The 12,864-nt window shown below is 41.1% G+C and overlaps 1 protein-coding gene and 1 non-coding gene across 2 annotated transcripts in view; one reads left to right on the top strand and one right to left on the bottom strand.

The window, feature by feature from the left end:
• Positions 1-12,864, bottom strand: part of LOC124805647 (nose resistant to fluoxetine protein 6-like) — a 179,796-nt gene that overhangs the window by 13,203 nt on the left and 153,729 nt on the right. The gene's annotated exons all lie outside the window — the stretch shown is intronic.
• On the top strand, positions 4,453-4,527 carry Trnas-cga. The gene has a single exon. It is a non-coding gene; the product is annotated as a tRNA-Ser (tRNA).

Here is a 12,864-nt window from a genome sequence, read left to right as displayed (position 1 = left end):
AAGTAAGGATTGGGAAGGTACGCCGCAGAATTCGCGAGGGAAGGAATATATGGAAAACAATGACAAGAAGGAAGGATAGGATGGCATGGCATCTGTTAAGACTTCACGAGATAGCTTCCAGAATACTACAGGGAGCTGTAGAGGGTAAAAACTGTACAGGAAGGCAGAGATTAGAATACGTCCAGCAAATAATTGAGGACGTAGGTTGCAAGTGCTTCTCTGAGATGAAGAGGGTGGCACAGTAGGGGAATTTGTGGCTGGCCGCTTCCAACTAGTCAGAAGACTGATGACCAAAAAAATGTCATCTGTCTGGTATAATCTTAGTTCCCGGAACACATAAACAAAATTATTGTCTTTCTGTACTGCTAGTTCTCGCGACCTGGTTGACGGGCCGAGCAGCACACGTAGGAGATAAACTGCACTTCATATTTTTAAAGCATTCTAAGTCTTCTAAATTCGCGGAAAAGATACCAGCAGGCAGCACGTTTTAGAACATTTTTATATACCCCTTTCTCATCTCCATCCCCATCCCTAGGGGTGAAGGCGTATCTTACTCCTACAATAGTCACATTCAAAAAATTAGTCATGTGTATATCAAATAGGTTGAAATTGAGCTTGGCGTCAGTGAATCATGCTTTTCTGACACTCCGTTTCGCTCCACCTGCAGCTGAATGGATTCCAGGAGAGTCTCAGTGTCACAGTATTTTTTTCCAGGTTACAAGTGATACATGTGCCCAGTTAGATAGAAATTACTTAAGGGGTTACAGATATGGCCTGATATGTCACTGGTCATGCACCATCCCCACCCGTCCCCCGGCCTCTGCCCCTACATAACTAGAGCCGAAACTTCCAAGGACTGTCACCAATAAGCGTAGCGATCCCAAAACTATGGATTCGATAATAATATTGGTTGTTATCAGAGGTATGTGTATGGCAATCCTGGTAACTGGCTTTTAACCATCTTACCAAAATAATCAGGGGGCAATGGAAATGGTCTTGAAAGCATTACGTACTCATGCCACCTTCCCCCCCCCCCTTTCCCCAACCCACTCCCCTCCGCCTCCTCCCCCCTCCCCCCCAACTACAATGTAGTATTGAAGTGGAACACCGAGTCACAATGTAGCTGTCAAGATACTACTGAATTTTGTAAAAATAGTATACATTCACAGATATTTGTCAATACCACAGTATTTTCCATATCGAAAAATACATAAATTTCAGTGAACTGTTTCCATGTTGAAAGATTTATGCCACAATATTTTAAAAATGTATGTAAGCATCTTCATCTAAATTGTGTATTCAAGACACATGCGGGCGCGCGCGCACACACACACACACACACACACACTGAAGCATAAATAATACATTGTAGAGGCAATGGGAAGGAAAAAAACTCAAACAAAAATAGTCTAGGCATAAAATTTGTTACAAACGATATAAAACAAAATTTTCCTCGAAACGTATTTATGAAGCTAACGAGAACATGAGTAAGAAGTATGTGAATTCACATCACTTACAAAGATGAAAGTGACCTAAAATTAATACCTACAATTTACATTTTCACACACATTTCATTTCCATTTTTCAAGTATTTTCGTTTATACAGCTACTGAGGATAAAATCGATCATCATTATTAATGCAGTAGTGATCCAAAGTCATTGTATTTTCCTTATCAGGAAGTATCAAATGTTTATCGTCTTGTGCAGATGAGACGAATTTATGCTGCCTAATAGAAGAAGCAATTTACTGCTTCGTTTGAATTAAAAGTTGCTCAGTCATTTGTACTTCCAGGTGCAATACACACTGCTTGTAATCATTGATGGTTAACATTAACAGGAGGCTGCTTTGTTCTCCTCGCTCGGCACATTACGTGCCTAGGTTTCGTATCAAGAGCATACATCTTTGCTCAAAGACTGACAAATTCTGTAATAGGTTCACATTTTTGTTTGTCTTTCATTAATCCAAACTATTTTTTATTTATCAGTGGAATATCTTAGCCGTTATTTGCATTGAAACCCATAAACCGAATTTCGTATGCATATCACTCTTGATACGCTCATAAATACTCAGAGTTTTAATCTGGTAAATTAAGTTGTTAGTATCCTTGTAGTATAGTTTTCGATGATGTGCCAGAAGTTTGTTTAATATGTAACCAAAATGGAAGTCTAAAAGAAGCGTTCACGAAATATCCAAAATTGCCATTCCTGCTGTAGTGAGTTTATCGAAGGCAGCATTTAGCCTGATCAATGCAGTGGCGACTAAATTTTCGTTAAAAACTCACAGTCCTTCGAAAATCTGGCTTAGCAATTAATGCAGCTGACTCAAATCTGCGTCTCCAGGATATCTGAAAAAGTTCTTCTCGAAACCATTTATTGCACTCATGTGTTTTTGTGCATTAACGTCAATGTATAGCTAGTTTCTGTATAGCTTGCCTCAATTACAAAATACTCTGAATCTTTTTGTAAAGCCAGTTTGTGCTGTAAATATTATCTCAAATTCATGTAGTGAAAATATGGTTTTTCTTCTCAAACAAAGTCAAAATTAATTTCTTTGGTTTCTTAATATCGGATGGTGGTGGCATTTTCTCCAAATGCAAATTGTGAATACTCTCACGGTATTTGAGACTCACTTCTAAAATGTACCCTACTTTCGAATTGTTTGGTGCGTTTTCCATGCTGAAAGTTTTAGCTCTCTCTGGAGGAAGCCATTCAAAATTGGACATGGAAGGTACTGCAACATCACCCAGCTGTAGAGGCTATTCACTTTAAGATATATGATGTAAGATTCGTCAATTTTGTCGTCATAATTTACCATGTATGTGTTGTTGGCAATTGCATATTTGCAAAAACAATGGACAATACCACATCTAGGGCCTCTCTCAACAAACTGAAGTTGTTTGATGTCGGTAATAAACTACAATTCCTCTTTAGTAATTTTCCATGACAAGCCAGGCGAAGTAATGTAATGTGCAGGATCGAATTCGTATGTTTTGAGGCGAAGAACGTGAAAGTTTTTGAACATATCAGCAGGAAACAGAATGTCAGTTTTTAAATATAAATCAAAGTATTCTACAGGTATTTTGCACTTGAATACATTTCATAGGTAGAAAGCTCTTTGATACTCAACCGATGTTACCGTTTCGCCTGCTAATAACCTTTTTAATTTTTCGATTGAGACTAAGTGCTTTTCCAATAAAATTGATTTGTTGCTGACATATACGTCCTAATTGTTTTGTGTTCATCTGATTTTAAGTATGTTGGGCACGTTTTGAGTGAAAATGTCAACAAATTTAGCAAATCAATAAATCTGTAATTTGTTATGTAGTACTGCTTTTGGTGCAATACTGCAAATCTTATAGGAGAAGATTTATGTGTTTTCACATTCAATAAAAAATAGCATTAGCGAAACTGGATTTAACTTAAATTCTTCCTCGCCATTTGTTGTCTTTTGCTCACAAATGTTCATTATCAAAAATGCCTATAGTAATTCCTCAAGTTGTGGAATACAAGGGGACTGTATATTAAGGTCTTCAGTCCGCATTGCAGTTGAAATATGCTGTGCCTCGGTATGTACGGGTGAAATGGAATTCCGGCTGCTGTGGCAGAGCGGTTCTAGGCGCTTCAGTCCGGGACCACGTGGCTGCGACGGTCGCAGGCTCGAATCCTGCCTCGGGCATGGATGTGTGTGATGTCCTTAGGTTAGTTAGGTTTACTTACACTTTTCATTATATGGAGGCAATTGCCACTTTTTTCACTATACAGATAACTTGCCCTAATCGTCTGGCAGTTGGTTTTGATCGTCTGAAGACTTTACAAGACGGTAAAGTACAGCATCATCTGCAAACAATATAAGAGGGTTGCTCAAATTGTCTCCTAAATTGTTTATGCAGAACAGGAACATTTTCTTGGGGAATGCCAGATTCGAACTGTGACCTTTCTGACAGGAAATCGGGAATCCAGTCACACCACTAAAGATGATACTCTGTAGGCATGCAATTTGATTATAAGTTGCTTATGAGGAACGGCGTCAAAACCCTTCAGGAAATATAGCAATATGGAATCATTTTAAGATCTCCTGTCGATAGCACTTATTACTTCTTGAGAATAAAGAGGAAGTTGTGTTTCACAAGAATGATATTTTCTGAATCCGTGTTGGCTGTTGGTCAAAAAACTGTTCTCTTCGAAGTAAGCTGCTAAATCTTCCACGGGGTAGATGTCTGACAAGCAATTGTAAGACACAGGTAGACAAGAACAAGGGTTTATTAAGACCGCATTAGAGACATTTAATAATAAAAGAAAAAGACAGAGGTAAACAAGAACAAGAGAATGAGATTTTCACTTTGCAGCGGAGTGTGCGCTGATATGAAACTTCCTGGCAGATTATGTTAAGTTTGGAAGGTAGGAGAGGAGGTACTGGCAGAAGTAAAGCTTTGAGGACGGGGCGTGAGTCGTGCCTGGGTAGCTCAGTTGGTAGAGCACTTGCCCGCGAAAGGCAAAGGTCCCGAGTTCGAGTCTCGGTCCGGCACACAGTTTTAATCTGCCAGGAAGTTTCAAGAACAAGAGTTTAGTAAGACCGCAGTAGAGAGATTAAATAATAAAGGAAAATCTCTTCTTAGTAAAAAATGATACAACTACTCAGACACCAAAAGGCATATGCCTGGAGCACACAGTGAATAAGCGTAGTGGGACGTGGAAACTTTGCCACTGATAATCCCTAACGACGGAGGTTGAGCATTCGGCGTAGCTGACTGACGGGTACGTCTCAGAATGTCGCTGGAGAGTCGTACGTTCCGCTGCGGTTGCTTCCGACCGGTCTCTGACTGATGGACTGCTAAGAGTCGGTGCACAAATTGTCTAAGAACTTCGGTGGAGCGAATTGCGGAGCTGTTGGCTTGCCCTGTGTAGCGGGGGCGCGGAGAAATTCATGCCGATCCAGTTCCACACAAGTGACACGCCGGAGGAAATAGGTCCCTAGCACGGAGGATCTCTTGGCGCTTGTCCTGCAGTCTTACGTCCTTGTGATCAGCCCAGCCTCTTATATATGCAATCCCGTAATCCTTCAATGCCCGAGAGGTTGCCGATCTCTTTAGATGAACGTCGGGTACATGGCCAAACCAACAGTCTATGTTCCAAAATCCTACTTTGAATCGACATTAGTGTTATGGTTGTGTAATTCACCAGATTACTCCTATTTCCTTTCTGGAGTATTCATGTAATCTGTGCAACTTTCCATTCTTTCAACGAGCGAAGGCTTGTCTATGATTGTTAAGTATGGAGATATTGTATCAGCATACTCAGAAAGAAACCTAACTGGTATAGAATCTGGAACGAAGGCCTTGTTTTTATGAAGTGATGTAAGTTACTTCGCTACACCTAGGATATCTATGTCTAAGTTACTCATGTTGGCAGTTGTTCCTGGTTCGCCGGCCGTGGTGGCCGAGCGGTTCTAGGCACTACAGTCTGGAACCGCGCGACCTTTACGGTCGCAAGTTCGGATCCTTCCTCGGGCATGGATGTGTGTGATGTCCTTAGGTTAGTTAGGTTTAAGTAGTTCTAAGTTCTAGGGGACTGATGACCTCAGAAGTTAAGTCCCATAGTGCTCAGAGCCATTTGAACCATTTTTTGTTGTTCCTGATTCGAATTCTGGAATATTTACTTAGACTTTCTTGGTGAAGGAATTTAGGAAAACTGTGTATAGCAACTCTACTATAGTGGCACTGTCAGCAATAATATTACCGTTGCTATCGCGCAGTGAAGGTATTAATTGCGTCTTGTCACTGATGTACTTTACATATAATACACTCCTGGAAATTGAAATAAGAACACCGTGAATTCATTGTCCCAGGAAGGGGAAACTTTATTGACACCTTCCTGGGGTCAGATACATCACATGATCACACTAACAGAACCACAGGCACATAGACACAGGCAACAGAGCATGCACAATGTCGGCACTAGTACAGTGTATATCCACCTTTCGCAGCAATGCAGGCTGCTATTCTCCCATGGAGACGATCGTAGAGATGCTGGATGTAGTCCTGTGGAACGGCTTGCCATGCCATTTCCACCTGGCGCCTCAGTTGGACCAGCGTTCGTGCTGGACGTGCAGACCGCGTGAGACGACGCTTCATCCAGTCCCAAACATGCTCAGTGGGGGACAGATCCGGAGATCTTGCTGGCCAGGGTAGTTGACTTACACCTTCTAGAGCACGTTGGGTGGCACGGGATACATGCGGACGTGCATTGTCCTGTTGGAACAGCAAGTTCCCTTGCCGGTCTAGGAATGGTAGAACGATGGGTTCGATGACGGTTTGGATGTACCGTGCACTATTCAGTGTCCCCTCGACGATCACCAGTGGCGTACGGCCAGTGTAGGAGATCGCTCCCCACACCATGATGCCGGGTGTTGGCCCTGTGTGCCTCGGTCGTATGCAGTCCTGATTGTGGCGCTCACCTGCACGGCGCCAAACACGCATACGACCATCATTGGCACCAAGGCAGAAGCGACTCTCATCGCTGAAGACGACACGTCTCCATTCGTCCCTCCATTCACGCCTGTCGCGACACCACTGGAGGCGGGCTGCACGATGTTGGGGCGTGAGCGGAAGACGGCCTAACGGTGTGCGGGACCGTAGCCCAGCTTCATGGAGACGGTTGCGAATGGTCCTCGCCGATACCCCAGGAGCAACAGTGTCGCTAATTTGCTGGGAAGTGGCGGTGCGGTCCCCTACGGCACTGCGTAGGATCCTACGGTCTTGGCGTGCATCCGTGCGTCGCTGCGGTCCGGTCCCAGGTCGACGGGCACGTGCACCTTCCGCCGACCACTGGCGACAACATCGATGTACTGTGGAGACCTCACGCCCCACGTGTTGAGCAATTCGGCGGTACGTCCACCCGGCCTCCCGCATGCCCACTATACGCCCTCGCTCAAAGTCCGTCAACTGCACATACGGTTCACGTCCACACTGTCGCGGCATGCTACCAGTGTTAAAGGCTGCGATGGAGCTCCGTATGCTACGGCAAACTGGCTGACACTGACAGCGGCGGTGCACAAATGCTGCGCAGCTAGCGCCATTCGACGGCCAACACCGCGGTTCCTGGTGTGTCCGCAGTGCCGTGCGTATGATCATTGCTTGTACAGCCCTCTCGCAGTGTCCGGAGCAAGTATGGTGGGTCTGACACACCGGTGTCAATGTGTTCTTTTTTCCATTTCCAGGAGTGTAGAATCTCTTTGGATTTTCTACCAGATTTCAAGACAGAGCTTCGTTGTGGAAACTATTAAAAGCATCTCTCTTTGAAGTTCTCACTAATTTTTGAGCTTCCATTAGACTTCGCCAGTCTTGGGGATTTTGCGTTCTTTTAAATTTGGCATGTTTCTTTCGTTGTTTCTGCAACAGTGTTCTGACATGTTTTATTTGGTATATATGTCTCAATTGCCATCGATACTATTTCCTTGAATTTAAACCAGTCTGGGCTGTATTTACATAAAGGAGTGGAGATATCTCTTAGAAAACTGTCAAGCGAATTTTTATCTGCTTTTTGAAAGGGATATAAGGGTGAGTTACTAACTATTGCCACCGAGAAAAACTCCGAAAATAAGGAATGAGCTGGAAAGTTTGTGGTACAAAAGTTGCATAGGACAACGGGGTCCATAATATGACGTTAGTTCTTTGTTGCTAGGTGCGGTCGCTTCAGAGATATGAATGTCAACTTTGTTTTTTTAAATGGGATACTATACTTTGGTACTTATTTTCTGATAGCGGTTCTCGAGACGAATCCAGTGATGTGTAGCTGTAAAGTCTTTGAAGGTCAACGAAGATCAAAAAGGTGGAATGAACGTCCATTTACAGAATGTGTTCGAAGTGATGACCATTGGTATGAATGCAGTGCTGAATCTTCGTATCATGGATTGAGTGGTATTCCTTATCACTTTGACACTTGTCGAATCACTTGTTCTGACAATTCTGTCTCATACATCGTGCAAATAGTAAATATTCGTCGCATACACCGTATCCATCTAAAGTGCCATTGACATATGAACACCATTCGACGGTTTAGGAATACAACGCTAATAGGAACGGTAAGGCCAGTATCGTCGAATCCAACGACCGAGAATTATGTATTCCTTCGATGAACAAATCGATATGCTTCTCATTTACGAAGAATGCCAACGAAATTCAGTGAGAGCTACAGACTTATACGTTGAAAGATATCCTCAACGTACTCACCCTATACGTCGTACACTTCAATATGTGTTTGATAAATTGAGAACAACTGGATCTTCAATGCATCCGAAACATATCCAGCAAAGGAAAGTTACTAACGAGGAAACGGAAATTGGTACTATTGCCACTGTGTTTCGAGATCATTGTGTTAGTTCGCGTCAAATCGCAAGGGAATCTTGCATGAGCCAGAGTAATGTTGTTCGTGTTCTGCATCGTCATGAATATCGTCCTTACAATGTCAGTCTCCACCAAGAATTAACTGATACGGATTGTATGCGTCGCACTGAATTCTGCCGATGGGCTCAACTTCAGATTCACAGGGATGACACATTTATTAATTTGATTTTATTCACTGCCGAGGCTACATTCAGGAACCATGGAAATGTTAATTTGCATGACATGCATTACTGGGCAACTGAAAATCCATGTTGGTTGCGGCAAGTTGCACACGAAAAACCGTGGTCGGTGAATGTACGGTGTGGGACTCTGGAGGACAGAAATATAGGACCCTGTTTTATCGAAGGAAATCTTAATGGTGGGAAGTACACCACATTCCTGCAAGAAACATTAGGTCTGTTATTGGAAGAAATACCTTTAGGAACGAGGAATAGAATGTGATATCAACACGATGGATGTTCGGGACATTTTTCGCTAATGGCTAGAAATGAGTTGCAGAGACAATTCCCAAATCGTTTGAGTGGACGCGGATATGTGTCGTGGCCGGCTCTTTCGCCAGACTTGACGTCTCTGGATTTTTTCTTGTGGGGATTCGTAAAAGGCATTGTTTATAAAGACGTTCCAACGACATCTGAAGGTATGCGAGAGAGAATTGTCAGAGCATGCGCTTCGATAAGTGCCACTGTGATAAGGAATACCACTCAATCCATGATAAGAAGATTGCAGCATTGCATTGATACCAAGGTCATCAGTTTGAACACCTTCTGTAAATGAACGTTCATGCCACCTTTTTGACCTTCGTTGATCTTCAAAGACCTTACTGTTACACATCACTGGATTCGTCTCAATAGACGCTATCAGAAAATAAGTACCAAATTATAGCACCCGATTTAAAAAAAAACAAAGTTGACCTTCACATCTCTGAAGCGACCACACCTAGCAACAAAAAACCAACGTCATATTTTGGCCCCGTTGTCCCATGCAACTTTTGTCCCACGAACTTTCCAGATACTATCATACTTTCGGAGTTATTCTTGGTGGCAATAGTTAGTGACTCACCCTGTATATTTGCGGTTATTTTTGGTGGATTCGGATGGAAGCACAGCAGTTTCGTTGTCAGACAGGAAGACAAATAAACCAATTTAATTGTTAATTTTATGCTGTTAAAATTCGCAAAAGTTTGAGGTAAAATTTACACAAACGTCAATTCTACTCTTTGTAAGAGCTACAATAAGGAGTTTTTAATATTCAAGGACGATTTTAGACGAAAGCTCGTGCAGCACGCATTCGCTGTAGCTTAGGTGGTTTTTGTTGGCTACTTTGAAGCTGTTTCTCGATTTGATAGACCGCAAGTGTACTGTATCAAGTTGTTCAACTCGACTGCCCCTACAAAACGGTGGTACGTTCTACACGGTTATAGTTTACACCCTGCATAATCAGTGTTTATTTATTATATGCTAACGTGCTGTGAACAGATTCGTAAGGTCAAATAAAGAGGGAATGAAAATTGACAGCGAAAACTTATAGGGGTGAAAGTATAAAGTAATAGAAGCAAACGTTACGGCAAACAAGCGTCCACAAAAGTGCAGTTTGTGGGTTAATTGGGGTCAACCGAATAGTGAGGTGTACAGAACGCCCATTGATAAGTTTGAAGAACCAGAATATGAAATGAACAGCCTTGTCAAGCAATACGAAGTGATCCAGGGGCTGTGTGGCGACGAGTAAAATTTTTTGGTTTGTTATTAGTTTTGTAAGTTGAAATGTTTGGTAGTCTTGTGCGATTTTAAGGTACCACAGCCATTTGCAAGGGGCTGAAAACTTTTTGTGTGAACAGCCAAAACGGGATGGAAAAGATACTAGTCATAGGCTTCAGTGCACAGATCAACAATTCAGCTCGCCGAAATTGAAATAAAATATTATAACTTTCTAAGAATAAGCCAGAGGAGTCAGGTACCACGACGATAAATAAAAGTCTACTGTCATTTAAGTGAGCTGTAGATTCTGACAAATACTCACAAGCACAAGAATTAGTTTGAAAATTCATAACAGATTTTTCTATTGTAGTTAGCAATTGGTACAGTTTAGAGAGTTTTGTTCCTGAAGTTAATAACTCACCTTAAAAGTGGAGAATAATCTCATTCGGTTGCCTCACAGTTGTCTAAAATGTAGCGGGTGAAACAGAATCGCAGCACGGAAAACTAAACACGGGTTTTCAAGTTAAATTATTAATCCAAGTACGTTCACTTTCACACCGTTTCTCAAGATGTGCGCGATATCTCATTCGATCGAAAAACCAATCACATCAGTCGTCATTAACGCCATCTGGGGCTTAAGCGGACACAGACGCGGACAGAATCATCTGAACCGTCTCTTTCTAACGTTTGTACCTTTTGTTAAATTACAGTATCACAGTAAAATTTGGTACAGTTTCATTATTACTTACACGAATACAGTGCTGTCATTTTAGTTTTGTATCTTATTTATTAAGGTAAGTTAATCTAACATCTTTTTCTGGCTTTTGGCACGAAAATTGGTTTTTACTTGCTAATTAAAAAAGTAAATGTTCCAAAAAATTTTAATTGAGGTAGCTTCATAAAAACTTCTACCCTAGATTTTTAGAAAAAACTGAACCTCACTGCAAAAATAGAACTTTTAACTTCAATATTACGTGCTTTTTAAGATTTCGAGGAAAGTAGAATAATTCGAAAAGTAAATGAGGTAGCTTCATGAAAACCTCTAAAGAATGCTTTTATAACCATCGTAACATAATTCCGAAGTTAAAACATTCCAAGTTCAGTATTATGCACTTTCAAAATATAGAAAAAAATGTTTTAAGTGTATTTTTGAAGAAACAAATAGCGGATCACTCCGAGACTCAGAACCTAAGGCCTTTGCATAGTTTTGTATAATCCGGCTAAGTTTTGTAACAGTATTTAAACATTTAATTTCACATAAGATTATTAGGCAGTCTATTTGTTCCTCTATATTTTTGAAGAAACTAATAGCGGATCACTCATAACCTAAGGCCTTTGCATAGTTTTGCATAATCCGGCTAAATTTTGTAACAGTATTTAAACATTTAATTTCACATAAGATTATTAGGCAGTCTCTTTGTTCCTCTATTCATGGTAGGTATTAGGCTTGGCTTGGCTTGGCTTGGCGTTGGCCGAGCGAAAGAGAAAATTCATTTTCTCGCTTGCCACACTAAACATACCGATAAGTGCTTGCTTCCCAAAAGCATTTTTGACAGAACGGAATACCTCCATTTAGAGGTACGAGTGTAGAGTGAACTGTAACATACAATGCACTGAATTAGTATTGTACTTCCTGTTAATGTAGGCTATGGGTGGAGTTTGAGTCCAATTGGATAGGGACCTAATTGGAAATTTACATTTCAAACACGTTTGTACTTACTAGGACATATTCCATGTTGAACTCTCTAGCGGTTCGCAACAACGCACTTATCTCCCATATATATTGTTTCCATGTCTTCGATTGTATTGTCGTATACTTAACACTTGCGTCAGTTTCCACTATTAATTAGGTTATGCTCTGTATACAATATAGGTGGAAAGCAATATTTGTGGGAACTATTCACCCCGAAAGATGATTAATAAGAGTGCATTATTCAAGGATGAGCTGGAAATGCCTTGGGATAAACTTCGAAAATTGACACAACAAAGCCATAGTAAAACTACACTCATCCATTCATTAAATGGGTGATTACATCCTAAAACTGTCTAGTATTTAGTAATCCTGGCTGTGAAGCAAATCTGCAAAGAGTCCGGAAGCAGCTTAAAGAAAAAGTGTCATTAGAAACTCTCGGGCCCTAACAAATTCCAATATATGGCTTTGTCGGAAATCACACTTTTTAAGTTTAAGACGAGTATTTGTTTATCTGAGATTTACTCAGTTCATACCACAGTCGTGAATTTTGCGTAAACTGACATCCTGGAATTTTGTTACACTCAGAGAACATAGCCAGCCGACAGCCAGATTCTCGTTTTGATCGAAATAAAAATAATTAAAATGTTATTAAATTGGGTTAGTATTTGGCGGACAGTAAAACCAGTAAGATATTTAGAAAAATGAAATTGTCATCTATTTCTTCTACCACTGCCAATTCCCGACTTTCCTGTTTCAGTCGCGAATGGTGTGTGGTAACAACGACAGTTGATAAATCTTCGTATGAGCCCGAATCTCTCTGATTTTACGTTCACTTTCTTTTTGCAAGACATATAATGAAGGCAGAAAAATATTGGTTGGCTCTTCTACCAACGTAAGGTCTCGGTAGTTAAACACTAAACCACATCATAATGAAGAACGCAACTATTGTAATGTCTGCCACAGGAATTGGATGAACATTCTCTATGACAATTTCTCACTTGCTAGAATTATGATAAAGATGAAATACGCTGTTCCTCTTCGTAGGTTCACTAGTTTGTTTTTCAATCGTACATGG

The sequence above is a fragment of the Schistocerca piceifrons genome, chromosome 7 (genome assembly GCF_021461385.2).
Source record: "Schistocerca piceifrons isolate TAMUIC-IGC-003096 chromosome 7, iqSchPice1.1, whole genome shotgun sequence".
NCBI lineage: Eukaryota > Metazoa > Arthropoda > Insecta > Orthoptera > Acrididae > Schistocerca > Schistocerca piceifrons.
Note: the sequence above shows the minus strand (reverse complement) of the source record. Positions and strands in the feature narration are given on the sequence as shown.